The 14,078-nt window shown below is 47.8% G+C and overlaps 1 protein-coding gene across 1 annotated transcript in view; it reads right to left on the reverse strand.

Moving 5' to 3' along the window:
• Nucleotides 1-14,078, reverse strand: part of CUL5 (cullin 5) — a 1,916,374-nt gene that overhangs the window by 802,371 nt on the left and 1,099,925 nt on the right. The gene's annotated exons all lie outside the window — the stretch shown is intronic.

Genomic DNA, 14,078 nt, shown 5'->3' on the forward strand with positions numbered 1-14,078 from the left:
GCCTTCACCACCTTAGGTGCGCTCACCGCCTTATCCTTGAGGGGGGGGGGACACTGCCTCGCTCCCCCTCCGCCTTCGAGCTCGACCGGGGCCTCTCCAGGAGCCTCGCCGGGTGCTCGGCCTTCCTCTTACCCGACCCAGAGCGTTGGCTCGTGGTTGATGGTGCCGGGGAGGGTGCGCCCAGCCTGGCGCCCGTAGAGCCCGACCGTTCGGCGCTCCCGGTGCCAGCGGACTCGCGGTGCTTGGCCTTATGTTGGACCCCCGTCGCCGGGGCGTCCTCAAAGGTCTTAGAAGACGGCTCGGATTTCTTCCTCTTCTTCTCGCCGGACGGGCTCCTCCCTTCCAGCCAGTTGGCGAGACGTTGATGGCGGTCCTTCATGGTCCGCTCCGACATGTTGCCGCAAAACGCACAGTCCTTCTCCACGTGCGTCTTGTCCTCATGTAGGCAGTAAAGACAAAAAGAGTGTTCGTCCTCCTTGAAGACGTTCTGCAGCTGGCATCCAGGGCAGACCCTGAACAGCTTTCCGGGCGTCGAGTTTCCCTTCTCCTGGGCCATGACCGGGCCTGAGAAACTTCTGGAGTCCTCCAAAAGCGTAGCTCGACGAAATCTTCACCCTTGAGGGGCGCAGACGAATCCGACACGGGTCCCCGTTAATCGGATGGAGAGTCGGTGGAGCTTGAGGCTCTTTTGACCGAAAAAAAGAAGTTTTTGAGCAAAAACGTGAAAAAAATAGTACTAACGCTCGAGAGCAATAGCACGAGGATCCCAACACATGAACGTGCGGTAAAAATCTGAAGATGGCTGCCAGAGGCGGTGCTTAGGTAGAGGGCAGTCATTGGCTGTGGTCAGTATGACGCAGAGACCAGTGATTGGTTATTACTACGAAAGACAGATCAGAAACGAAACTGATACTGGTTTTTTCTTTACCGAGGATTCCCAGCCTGACGACGGGGAATATTCATGAGCATGTGAATCCATGCCAGACCCCATGCTGGAGAAACTCAGGAAACAAAAAGCCAGAAACTATATCACCCAGCTAAGGAACTCGGCCGGAACCCTGGTAACGGGGGAGCTGGAGAAAATGGATACTGTACAGGCCTTTTATGTCCATGTCACACGGTGTGAGAATCTAAATGGCGTAGTGCAGCCGGGTTTCTTGCAGAAAATAGACCTACCCCAAATGACGGCGGAGAATAGACAGCTGTTGGAGGCCTCATTTACTGAGGAGGAAGTGGGCAGGGCAATTGGGTCTCTCCCTAAAAATAAGAACCTGAGGACAGATGGATTTGGAAACGCGTACTATAAGACCTTACGGAATATACTGGTTGCCCCTCTGACAAAATTGTTTATCTGTATAAGGGGTGGGGGTAAAATCTCAGGGGATATGGGACCCTCAGTTACCACCTTAATATTAAAACCTGGTAAGGATCCCACAGAATGTACTAGCTATCGCTCTATTTCTTTAATAAACTGGGATACCAAACTTTATGCAGATGTATTGGCACAACGCCCGATGCTGGTGTTACCTACCATTATACATCAGATCAGGCCGGGTTCATTATTGGGAGGCATACCCAGGAAAATATACAGAGGGCAGTAAATGTGGCAATATGGGGTCGTTAAACAGCACAAAACATGTCCATGAAAGCCTTAGAGGACGTTTGATAGTCTAGACTGGGGTTTCCTGACATCAACACTTTAGAGGTTTGAATGCCGACCAACCACTGAAACCTGGCTCCATCACGCTGCAGGCCCAGCCATTTCCATCGCCATCCATCCGGGCTACGCCATCATTAGATGTGATAGGTCCTCTAAAACAGGAGGCAGTTTCACCCTCCTCTTCAAAAACACCAACACTAACCGAGCCACGCAAACGTCATCCCCAACTGCAAATCCCTACTCGCCAAGCCCTCCATGTCACCAACAGATTCCATCACCATCCTCCTTATCTACCGCCCTCCTGACCTAGGCCTCGTCTTCGTGGATAATTTGCTGCACAGAATCCTCTCCTCCAAGCCCAACTCAAAAGTTGTAATCCTTGGGGACCTCAACCTAGGCCTCAACGACCCAGCAGACTCACTAGCCACCAGCGTAGCCACTGCACTTAACCCTGCTGGCTTCATGCAATGTTCCCTCAAGCCCACCCATGACCAAGGCCGCAACCTTGACTGGATTAGCGACCTCAATTGTAACATTTCCATCCCTGTCGCCTCCCCTTGCCCATGGTCTGATAACCACAACATTGCCTTCAAAATCCCCCGTTCAGAACGCCCCAGACCAGTTTAAACCTGAAGGTATGGCCCGGTGCACAAACAAACCTCAATTCCACCAACCTTGCCCTGTTACTTGCTATACTTGCTCACGCCCCATCCTCCGTGACAGATCCAGCAGAACTGGTCGACTTCTACAAGCAAACCATTGCTCAGATAGTCGACACGCTTGCCCCTCTCAAACTTAGGAAAGCCAAACTCTCACTAGAAAAAAAAAGTGCTTGGTTCACACACCTGAACTCCTTGAAGCCTGTGCCAAAAAGCACGCCTCTGAGCTAGCCTGGAGAAGAAAAAAAAAAAAACTACCCAGCATCCAAAGCCTCTTCTCTCTCGGCAAAGACTACAGGAAGGAAATCCATGCTGCCAAAGCCAGCATCAGCAACGCCAAATCCAACTCCCAGGAAAGGTTCTCAATCCTCTGCGAGCTAGAGACCCCATGCCCCCAGCCAGACCCCGACAGTGGACAGCGCTTGGTGCAACAAAATCCAAGACGCCATCCCTGGAAAATTCAACTCCCTCAAAGAAAAAATCATCTCCAAACAACTTGCATTGCTAGCCAAACCACCACCACCCACGGCACACAGCCCCTTACGGACACACACCTGCACCCCATACTACTTCCACCCGGTCTCAGCCCTGGACGTCACCAAGATCATCAAGAGTCTCAAACCTTTGTGCTGCAAAGGTGACACTTGCCCAGTTCCAATCATCAAAGACTGTGCCGGTAAGCCCTTGGCGAAAGGGCGAGAATTGTGCTGTTTAGCTGTGGAGTTTGGAGTTTTACCTGCAGAGACCCTGGAGAGAGACCCGTGTTTTCAGCAGCAATATCTGCAATATCTGTCATCCATACGGAGGTGCGTGTGCCTTTAAAAGACACTGAGTCAGCTGACTATAAGAAGGCCGTATCCACGCCCTTGTGGCGTAAGCCCTCGGCGAAAGAGCGAGAATTGTGCTGTTTGGCGGTCTGGTGGCGAAGGCGGAGTCCCTTCTCGTTACCGCCTCTGTACTACAGCCGGCGGAGATGATTTGTCGCCCCAATGCGGCGTCTGTCCAGACCCCAGCCGCGCATCAGCCCCTTTCTAAGACACGAGCGCAGACTAAAAAAAGGAAGCCATCTGAATCCCTGCAAGATGTCGCGAACCAACCTGCTCTCCAGAGCCGCCGACCCACCACGGCCCAAGTAAGTCCTTCATGCTTGCGAGATCAAGATATAATTTCTATTGACACAGATGCTGACGGCTGCGTCACTCGATAAGATTAGCGAAACCGATATGTCGGACCCAAAGTCCCACTTGTCTGTAAACACTACCAAACCTCCTGCTTGCTCCTCTGCTATACATCTACCCCTGGCAGCTAACAAAGCAGTACCTGCGCTTACGCTTTTAGGAGGTGGTGGGCAACTTGAAGATAGAAGCGTGCACTCACTTTGCTCCGGGCTGTAGAACCGAATATCAATCCCGAAACTGGTGTAGCCAAAACAGCTTTGTTGGGCCCTCTGCCTCTCCCCTTCCCATGAAACACCTGTTTTCACCGAATCAATACCACAGAGTTGCGGTGATGAGCGTGCTCAACGGCTAACGACAAACCCAATCCGGGGCATGGCCTCACCTAAACACCGCCGCTCCATCCATCTCAGTGCCTCGGCTACACCTCTGGAAAAAATCCCCCAGACTTTCAGCAACGAGGTTTTCTACAAAGGCAGTTTGCTTACTGATGTGCAGACGACACAATCCCTCTTGGTGACTAGAAGCACTCCAGAAAATGGAAAATTGGGCATGGTTGGCTGCAAATCTCAATAATAAACATTGCAATTAACACCAGGAACAGCGCGAAAGCCGATCCATGACTTTTGGATCTTGGAACACACGAGGCTTTGCCCACCTGTTCCATTCCCCCTGGTTGTGTAATATGGATCTAATATGTTTACAGGAAACATGGTTAACGACTTGCCCTATCTCTTCTTTGTTTAGATGGCAGCTAATCCTACGATTAAGCCCCTTAAAGGTAGGCCCATGGCTGGGCTCCTGAAACAAAGATTGTGGCTTCAGAATAGTAGAGACAAAGAATGTCTCACCATATATCCAAACTGCCAAAGTGAGGACACCTGGTATTCGCAACCCTGAGTTTCTGTATATTATTAATCTTTACTGGAACCAAATTGCAACTGGAACCTTTCAATTCATTGATCAAGTGACCACGATCTTAGACACTATAATGGAAAATTCAAGCATCGCCCAAATTATAATCGGTGGCGACCTAATCATTGATTGCCTGAATATGAATACTCATACAAAAACAAAGTCATCCAGCAAAAAGGCCAAATAAACGGGTGCCTATGCATGCCGATCCGAAATGAATTCCCGAAAAATAACACTTCTGAACGAGAATACCCGTGGCGACATTCCCGCAAATCCAACATGGAGCCGTGACCAACAATCCTCGACACTAGATTACTTTTTTGTGTCGGAATCTTTTGCACCAAAAGTCCATCACCTAGAGATTGTCAAGATGGAACATAGCGATCATGACATGTTAAAGATGACGTTTAACACTTGTAATAACACACCACAAAAATGATGGCCTCATGCCATTACCTACCGATCCGGAAGGATTCGTCTCAACCTTAAAACAAGTGATGTTAACTCGTTAGCAACTGCCTTTTCGGCCATTCCGGATGAGGCTGATTACCAACACCTTCTGTCTCAATTTTCAGAACATAAACAAGGTCTTAACCAACGTAAGATGCAACATAAACACAAGTTCGACATCCAGGTGCTGCAACACAAACGTCTACTACGTGGAGAACTAAGGAAGCTGCCCCGAGAAGATAAAGACCTTTATTGTGCAGGCAAAAAACATGCAGCACAAAAATACAGAAACTGGAGAAAGTCACAAAGCAGTATTACTGCAGAACGATTGAGGAAATGCTACAAAAACTCAACAAAAACTCTGCGGAATTCTGGAGCCTTGTAAACAATCTTGCCGCTCCTCAGGAGGCGCTTCAAGCGTCGCTCATCTCCCAAGAAACATGGGTAAAACATTAACTGACTTGTTTAGCACATCGAAAGTCGAACCCGAAAGAACGATTGAAGTTGGAGCCACCTGGGCGCTGAAGTTCGATATAGTTAACATCACGAATTCAATCAAGAACTCTAGTGCATCGAGAGCTCCGGGACCTGACGGTCTCACAAACTACACATTGAAACAAAATCCTGAGGCATGGGCAAAGCTTTATCATCCTTTTTGTAAGGATAAGAATGAAATATGCGACCCCAAGATCGTGGAAAAATGCCATTATTGTACCCATTTTTAAAAAAGGCAACAGACTGGACCCGAGAGACTATCGACCGATTGCCCTCCTCGACGTACTGGGTAAAATCTACACAAGCCAACTCCAACAAATGCTGCAATCCTGGTCAACTGAAAACCATCATAACGACCATCGGCAAGCTGGCATTCGTCAAAGGTGTTGGATGCGGCCCTCAACACCCTCTTGCTGAACCTAATAAATATGGAGACCATAAGAACTAACACTGCGATTTAAGTGGCAACTATCGACTTTTCGCATGCCTTTGATACTGTCGACCGTCAAATCTTGTGGGAGAAACTTAATGTTAGGCAGAATCCTGTGCAGTTCCCTTAGGGAGCACTGCAAGAAGATTAAGACTACAGGTGTTGGCAGTAAACCCACTTGGTAGCAGTCTGTACTGCACAGATTTACCTGGTAGCTGTGGCTGAGCAGTCAGACTTCTCTCAAGAAGAGTTAGGCAGTATATAGGGTATATACATTAGGTACAAAAATACAGTAGCACAAGCAAACACTGAACAGAGCTTTGGTATAAAAGTATATAATAATTTATTTAAAAACACACTTGTGAGAATACACTTTCACTAATATATCAAGCAAGTTGAAACACAGTCACTATAAGTATATACACCTCCCTAGTTGAATTATTCGACAAGTCTAAGTTAAGACACCACTTACTTGCAAAACAGAGGTGAGCGTGTAACGTTAGATGGCACTCCAATAATTCAGTTAAAAAGGGAGAGAAAAGGCAGAGTATGGAATTATCACAATAACAACACTTAAGAAACCACAGCAAGTCGAGAAAGGCAGGGTCTACTGTAGAGCAAAAAGTTCATAGGCCAGGCCAACTCTTGGAGAGAGCAAGGCGGAATGTGCCCAAGATCACACAGTGGAAATGCACTCAAAGTCTTTGCAGAAAAGTAAAAAAGGAGTAGGAATAGTTCAGAAAGGCAAAGTTAACATGTGTGGGGCCAACCCAGTATAGAGGACAAGGATTTAGGGGACACCTTGAGCACTCTGTAGAAAGGGAGGCCAGGCAGGACACAGTGCCTTAAATGGGAAGGAAGCTCCAGTGGGGGCAGTTGTTCCTGGCAGTGGTTTCAGCTCGGTGTTCCAGTCAGAGGAAGAGAGGATCTCGCCGTGGAGGAAGTTTGGAGTCGTCGTACTGCACAGGGATGAAACCAGCCACGGAGTTCCTGGTTAAAAGGTGCAGTTCTTTTATTCACGGTCAAAAGTGGTGAGCTTGGCTATCCGGCCGCCGGGGTGCTTGGCACAGCGATTCGACCAAGTGACGCTTCTGGGAGCGAAAGAAGTTGAACTGGTTGGTCCCACCAGCTCAAGGGGGGAAAGACTCTCCAGCAGAAGCTCTTCCCTGTCGTTGGAAAGTGGTGAGTTCGTTGCAGCAGGGCTTCACCGGTGGTGTCGTCGGGTTGCAGGTGGCTCAGCAGCTTCTTCCTCGTCGGATTCTTAGGTCCTGTGGCGACTTCTGAAGTTCCAGTCCCAAAGGCCCTGCTTTTATGCAGAAAACCCCCATTCATCACTCCTAGCTGTCAATCACACATGCTAAGTGGTGAGCCGGGCGGCTCACCACTGGGCCAATCAGGGAAGAGTGCGACTTGAGTTGCCAAGGCAATTCAGTCCAGGCTGCCTAAACCCCCCTCCACGCCTCCTATGGAACCCAGAGAGAGTGGCACCACTTGGAGGGCTTCTGTGGATAAGCCCGCCAAAACAGTGGAACAAAGGGCTCGACCTTGGTCAGAGTTACAGAGGCGAATACAAACGCCATTTTAAAACCGAGTTCTGGCAAGAAGACCCAATCGTAGATTTAATATTAAATAAATAAAGCAGCGGTATCTTTAACATTGCACCAAAAAGTGTTGCGTTTAAAATCAATGGGAAAATCCCATAGAGAATATTCCGAAGGAATATTACGCGTGGTAACCACTACCTCCAGCCAGAAACTCAACAAGGGGGGACTGGACAGTGCCCCATTGACAACAGACCCAGGGGCAATCGAATTAACCCTACCCAGTACTTCCACAATATGATGGTTTGTACTGGTTCTGTTCACAACTTTGGACTAGTAAAGCCAATGGTGACTTTACATGCCCTGTGAGACAGTAGTCAGTCCCAGGGTATGGAGTCTATGTTTGGCGGTCACTATGACACCCCTGTGTTACTGCAATGAGGGTGCTGTGTAACACACATAGGAAAAACAGATGGTGCCCTATGAAGTAAAAAGGGTACTCCATAGCCCATGAACACATACCAAGTCAAAAGATATACCATATATCATGCATCAGAGTGGGAGGAAAAGAGTCTCACTCTGAGCAGGAGAAAAAAAAATCCAGCAAATCTGCTGGGGTACTCACTAGGTTTGGGAAATTAGCCTTATAAGAGAATTCTCCCTAACACTTAAAGCCTGGAAGTGTCCACCTGACCTCCTGGATGCAATAAAATAACTGCATTCCAACACAACCATCCAAATCAGACTGGATCAAGGAGGCACTTTATCTACTCTAATCAAAACCTTTAAGGGTGTGACACAGGGCTGCCCCTTGGCCGCCGTTGTTTTCAATCTCTTTATCTCTGATATTGGAGACTCACTTAACGAGGTAGCGGCTTTTCCACCGAAAATTCATGGGTCACAACTAGGCTGGCTTTTATATGCCGAAAACGTAATACTCTTGTACGCCACACCTGTCGGCTTGCAACAGAGACTAGATGCTTTGGAAAGATACGTAAACAAAAACGAGCTTCACATTAAAAAGCAAAAATGTGAAGTCCTGATTCTACGCAACTTGGCATCTCATAAAACAGAATCCACAAAATATGTTTGGCACCTGGAAAAAACACCCCTAAGAATCTATTCACACATAAGGTATTTGGGATCCTTGATAAGTGCCAACATAAATGACAACCCATGGGTTGAGGCAACCAAAAGGAAGTGTCAACAGCTAGCCTGCCAAGATGCAAGATGCTATTATAAACAGAAAATTTTGAACATTTTCCATAAAACCCATGATCAACTTTTACAGGCAAAAGGCCATACCGGCTCTTATTTACGGTGCTGAAAATATGTTCGGTTGTCCACACGAGTTGTGCAATACACTAGAAAATAACTTCTGGACTAGAGCGCTGCACCTCCCCAAGGAATGCCCGACAAGTAACATAAGATATGAATTGGGTCTGACATCTATACAAACGAGGGTGTGCTGGAATGCAAAATTTAAAATCGTACATAAACCAGATACAGACCCAGAATATACAATCCTTTCCAAATGGAGTAATTTATGCACATAAATCCTTGATGCAAACAATATAAAAATTACAACCTTATTAGAAAATCCAGGTAAGGCTAAATTAAAACTGTGAAGATCGGTTTGGCACTAAACCTGTGCTGATAGAACAAGCTCTCGTCTTATAAAAGATGAACCATCAGAAGCAAGAGAGTTAGACAAACTACAGTCTTCTGACCCAATCTCCGGATCAGAATTCGAGATTACTATTCTTACATTTTCTACTTAACCTTTTCTTGACCAAAGATCGTACAAGAACCCGGGCATCGAAGGAAATCTCCAACCTCACTCGTCGTTTCTGCGAATATCCTACAGAGACTCTAAATCATTTGATCTTGTTTTGGCCAAAGTTTCGCTTATTAAGAACAAAGCTGTTCGGACCTCTTTTCGAGGGCTGTCGAACTTATTTAGCTAATTATTGGTGGAAATCCATGTTTAATGGCTCTGAACGCAAAGTCTTGTTAGGTTTGGTATTGTTTTTAAAGGACTTGAAAACTCATTTGGCTGAATCGAATCCCACACCTTCGAGGCCTTCTTGAGATGTGCACCTATGCTAAGTGGTGTGGGTTCGTATGAAGTGCTGTAACTGATAACTAATTCTTTTTTTTTTTTAAGGTTTTCTTTTAAACCATACAAAAGAAAAAAAAAAGACTGTGCTGAGACACTCACTCCCTTCTTCACAGCTATCATCAATTCCTCCTTCTCCAACAATTCAGTGCCAACATCCTTGAAGGAAGATTGGGTCCTACTGCTACTCAAGGCAGGCCCCAGCTGAAGATAGAGATCTGCCCTCAACTCTCTGCTTGGAAAACCGACTGACCCTCCGAGAGTGGAGGTGGATGAGCGAAGAGCTCGAGAAGGGAGATGTCTAGGAAGGGAGAGTGGGAGGAAGTTCGGTCCCAGGCACCAGAAAGCGTTGTGGATAATGCATAGGGTCTTGAACTCGATCCTTGCCGCCGCCGGAAGCCGATGAAGCGATTTCAGAGCTGGAGGGATATGATGCCTGGGCTTGAGGCCAATGAAAAGGCTCGCAGTCCTGTTCTGGATAAGTTGTAGAGGTCGGAGAGTAGAGGCAGGAAGATTTAGAAAGGCTGTTGCAATAGACCAGCCTAGAGAGGACCAGAGCTCTGGAGACAGTGAGCTTCTGGGGGAAAGTGAGCAAAGGAAGAATACCTCTGAGGAGGTGCAGCTGGTAGTTACTTCTTAGAGACGTCAGAGATGTGAGGAGAGAAGGAGAGGGTGTAGTCGAATGATGACCCCAAGATTCTTAGCCTCACAGTTAGGAGCAGGAAGAGGGCCCAGAGTGGACGGCCAGAGAGAGAGAGGAAAGGAGGGAGCTGGTGTTCCGATGAGGAGGATCTGTGTCTTACTGGAATTAAGGCATAGATCATTGACGGCACACTATTCCTGAAATACGGCCAGACAATCTGAAATGAGAGAAGAGGCAGCCGAGGGGAGCCTGAAAGAGAGCTGGGTGTCATCTGCATAACACTAAGTTGGAGCAGAAAGCAGCGATGTGGTGGGCAAGAGCTGCTAGGTATTGGTTGAAATGCCAGGGAGAAAGGTTAGACCCCTGAGGGAACACCACAAGTAGAGAGCGAGATAGAGGAGGGGAAAGACCCAAGCAGGGCCGGTCTTTGCATTAGGCAGCCCAGGCGGCTGCCTGACGTCAGTCAGCCTCTAGGGGGCGCTGCACCAGCAGTCCACAGTGCCAGTGCAAGAATACACGTGTAACAGGTTCATTTCCTAACATTATAAAAATGAATGTGCCTTTTCATTTTTATAATGTTAGGAAACAAACGTGTTGCACGTGTATTCTACCACTGGCACTGCTGCAGGCTGTGGCCTCGGCCAGGGCAGTTTCTAGTCCATTTGGTGCCCAGGGCGAACGAAACACTAGGAATGCGCACCCCCGCACCTCATCCCATGTGCCACTCCCACCGCACTCCACGCTCCACTCCTGCCGCACCCCGCGCACCACTCCCACCGCACCCCGTGCACCTCTCCCACTGCACCCTGCGCACCATTCCCAAACTACACCGTTAAGGAAGTCCTACCCAAAGTCAAACAGTCCGTCACACAAGGAATTTATTGCCATTTGCAACGGTGGGCCACTTTTTCACTGGTGCCCAAGACAATTTTATGCCCCAGTCCCACTTAGGCTGCAGATAATGAGGACTGGGCACACCAAGAGACCATGAATATGGCATAGGATGCAGTATATACAATCAACAAAGAACACAAGATGCTGAAGGGGGTTTGGAGGCAACCTAGGCCAAAAGGGCAATGACAAGGAGACACCTGAACCCAATAAACAATCACTTTAACATTCATTGAATGGGAATCAAGTGTATGCTTTGATACACTAAAAACTTGACTGTTGTAAGGATACATGTACCAGGATTATTTAATTATTCATGCAATGTTTGTCGGATACCTGCATATTTATTTATTTATGCAATGTGTGTTGGATACAGGTATCCGACAAACTGCATAAATAAATAAATTATCCGTCTCCATGTACCCGACAAACATTGCATAAATAAATAAACCGGTTCGTGGCTTAAAGAATATTTACTCAGCAACACTGGTCAAAACTATTATCCGCATAGTGAAGTAACTCATCACCATTGCCATGGAAGTGGTTTAAAGTGTAATTGATATATAGTTTGGAAAAGAAGAGGCATGAAAGAAATAGCGCTGCTTTAAACTATTATTTTGGCGATTTTCTGGGCTTGCAGGGACGCAGCATGGCCCAAATGGGTCTCCGTTTGTACCGTGTCGGTGCCCATGGTGCATCCCTGCAAGGCATGCCCACTCCCCACAGCACCTCCCCTCCCATCTCAATGCCAGCACGAAACCATTTAGTGACTAATGGGCCACCATTAGCAGTTTCCTGCCGGCATTGTGATGGAAGGGGCTGGTCTTAGCTGCAGGTGGAACTAAAATGTTTTTATTGGTGTGCTTATGCCCCCCACCTCAAGTGGCGCGAAAGTGGTCAGAGGGAGCCTCTGACTTCTGTAATGTCACGTAGTACTTTTGTACTACGTGACATTACAGTCGGAAGGGGCAGCGCCAGCACCTGACCTGCAGAACTTTCCCCACGTCAATGCGCCGCCCCACAAACTGGGGAATTCCATCCCCTCCTGCTGGGACTGGGCCAAATGCACCCACTGGGGCTATTGCGCCCCGGGCAGTTGCCCGCCTCGCCCGGGCCAAGAAACGGGTCTAGCCTCGGTCCTCAAGCAGGGCAAGTGGCAAATAAATTATCAACATTTGTTGCTTTATTACCTTCCCCCGGCCCCGGGTGGAGCCGGCGCCGCTCGCGCCAGCCAGGCCCATGGGCACACGTGCGGTGTGCCCTCCTCCAGGCTATGGGTGCGCACTGACACTGAAGTTTGGATCGATTGGGGCTGGCTGGTGTTGTCGGCCCCGGCCATTACAGAAAAGAGGAGCGATTGGGTCACCAAATCCTAAAGTTGTTCCCATCACAAGCACACACTGCCAAGCAGCAGCAGAATCAGCAAATACAGTTGCCGCATCCTGCCCTCGCTGATTGGGTCTTGTTTCAGGAAATCCGGCAGTAACTACAGCCTGCCGAGGCAAGCATACTTCTTTCCTCCTGCTCCCGTCCTCGCAGGTGAGGCCTATTGCTGCATAGGTGTTTTATTTATTTTAAAATGGTATTGCAGAGATGACTGGGCCAACCAAGAATGGCCTCTGGAGGACACAAAGCTAGACACTTTTGTCCAGGCTCAAGTAGTCATGAAAAAGGAAGCGAGCACTGGTAGTGGACTCTCCTCAGGAGATCAAAAGGCCGGTTCTCGGAAGACCCGGGCAGAGTGTTACTACACCCTCCCTGGTTCCCGCTCCCGAGCATATTGTTCGTCGTTCCCTCTTTCCTGGGCATGCACTGCTGACTTTATTTTAGGGCAAGAGTTTCATGCATTTCACTGTTCGCTCAGACTTGTCTTATACTCTTCTTTTTCGTTGTGCTTCTTTTGTTTGGAATAGCAATCATGCCAGTCTAACGAGATAAACAAACACCTACACGAACGTGCCTTGTGAATGATGGTGTGGAGGATGGATGCAGGCGCTGGACCAAAAGCTGAGCGAAGTCTGCACAGCAGCTGGCTTGGGAAAGCGACTCAGCAACTACAGTAGAAACCGTCTCCCGTATAATGCAAATACCCAGACTTGCAGGATGCATGCTTCACTTTCTTTGTTCCATTGGGGGCGACATGCTGTAGCATCAATTCGTGGCCTTTAAAATACCCCGCACAGTGCAGCTTCCGATCTCCTTTAACACAAACGCTGGGAAATGGCCATGATTAGCTAACGCCACATTAGTCAAAGCCAGATCTCTAAATAATGGTTCAAGTGTTGGGAAATCACCTGCTCACACTTTGTCGTGTGACCAACCAGTGCGCAAAAGGTATTTCAGAGTGTGGGGTTCTTGATGCCACCCATTTCTGCATTTGATACACCAGCAGCTAAACACACCCTGGGGAGGCAGCTCCCGCTGCATAGTCCGTTTATCTCCCAAGCTCGGGACAATGTTCTTTACCATAATGGAGAATGTGAAAAAGCGCAGGGCTGCAAGGCTGGGCGGTGAGGGTGGAGAGCAAAGTGCACTATGCTTGGGGTACACTGGAGATGCTTCCCCTGATACCTGCAGTACTCCAAGTTCCTTGAAATGAAATTCGGCTATACACTGCACAGTGTGCAAGGGGCGCTGTTATTCAAGCAGCACGCGACTAGTAATTTGCAAAAAGTAAACTTAACGAGTCCCAAGAAACGGTTGCCTTCCGCCCTTTAAGAATTTGATTGTTTTTGTTTTTATGCTGGGATGGTAGACATCGTTTTTCTTTGCGATCTTACAATTTCATGGTGCTGTTGGAAGCTAAAATGAGTGATCACGAAGGAAACATTTAAGAATTTTGAGAGTTCACGAGCATGAGCGAAACAAACCCCAATACTCGAACTGCCATTTCTCTGCCGCGGTAATGCACTGCAGTGTGTTTCAATGTAAAGTCCACATTGTAATATCATAATTTTAGAACGCCACCTCTCCAACATTAACTTTTGGGAGCTATGTTGAATTGTACATGCATGTCAATGCATATGTTTAAAGTAGACTTTACCACTCACATGGAGTAGTGATATTGTTTACGTGTGTACCTCCTAAATATATTTAACTC

Source organism: Ambystoma mexicanum, chromosome 7q, assembly GCF_040938575.1.
Source record: "Ambystoma mexicanum isolate Mex_15411 chromosome 7q, UKY_AmexF1_1, whole genome shotgun sequence".
NCBI lineage: Eukaryota > Metazoa > Chordata > Amphibia > Caudata > Ambystomatidae > Ambystoma > Ambystoma mexicanum.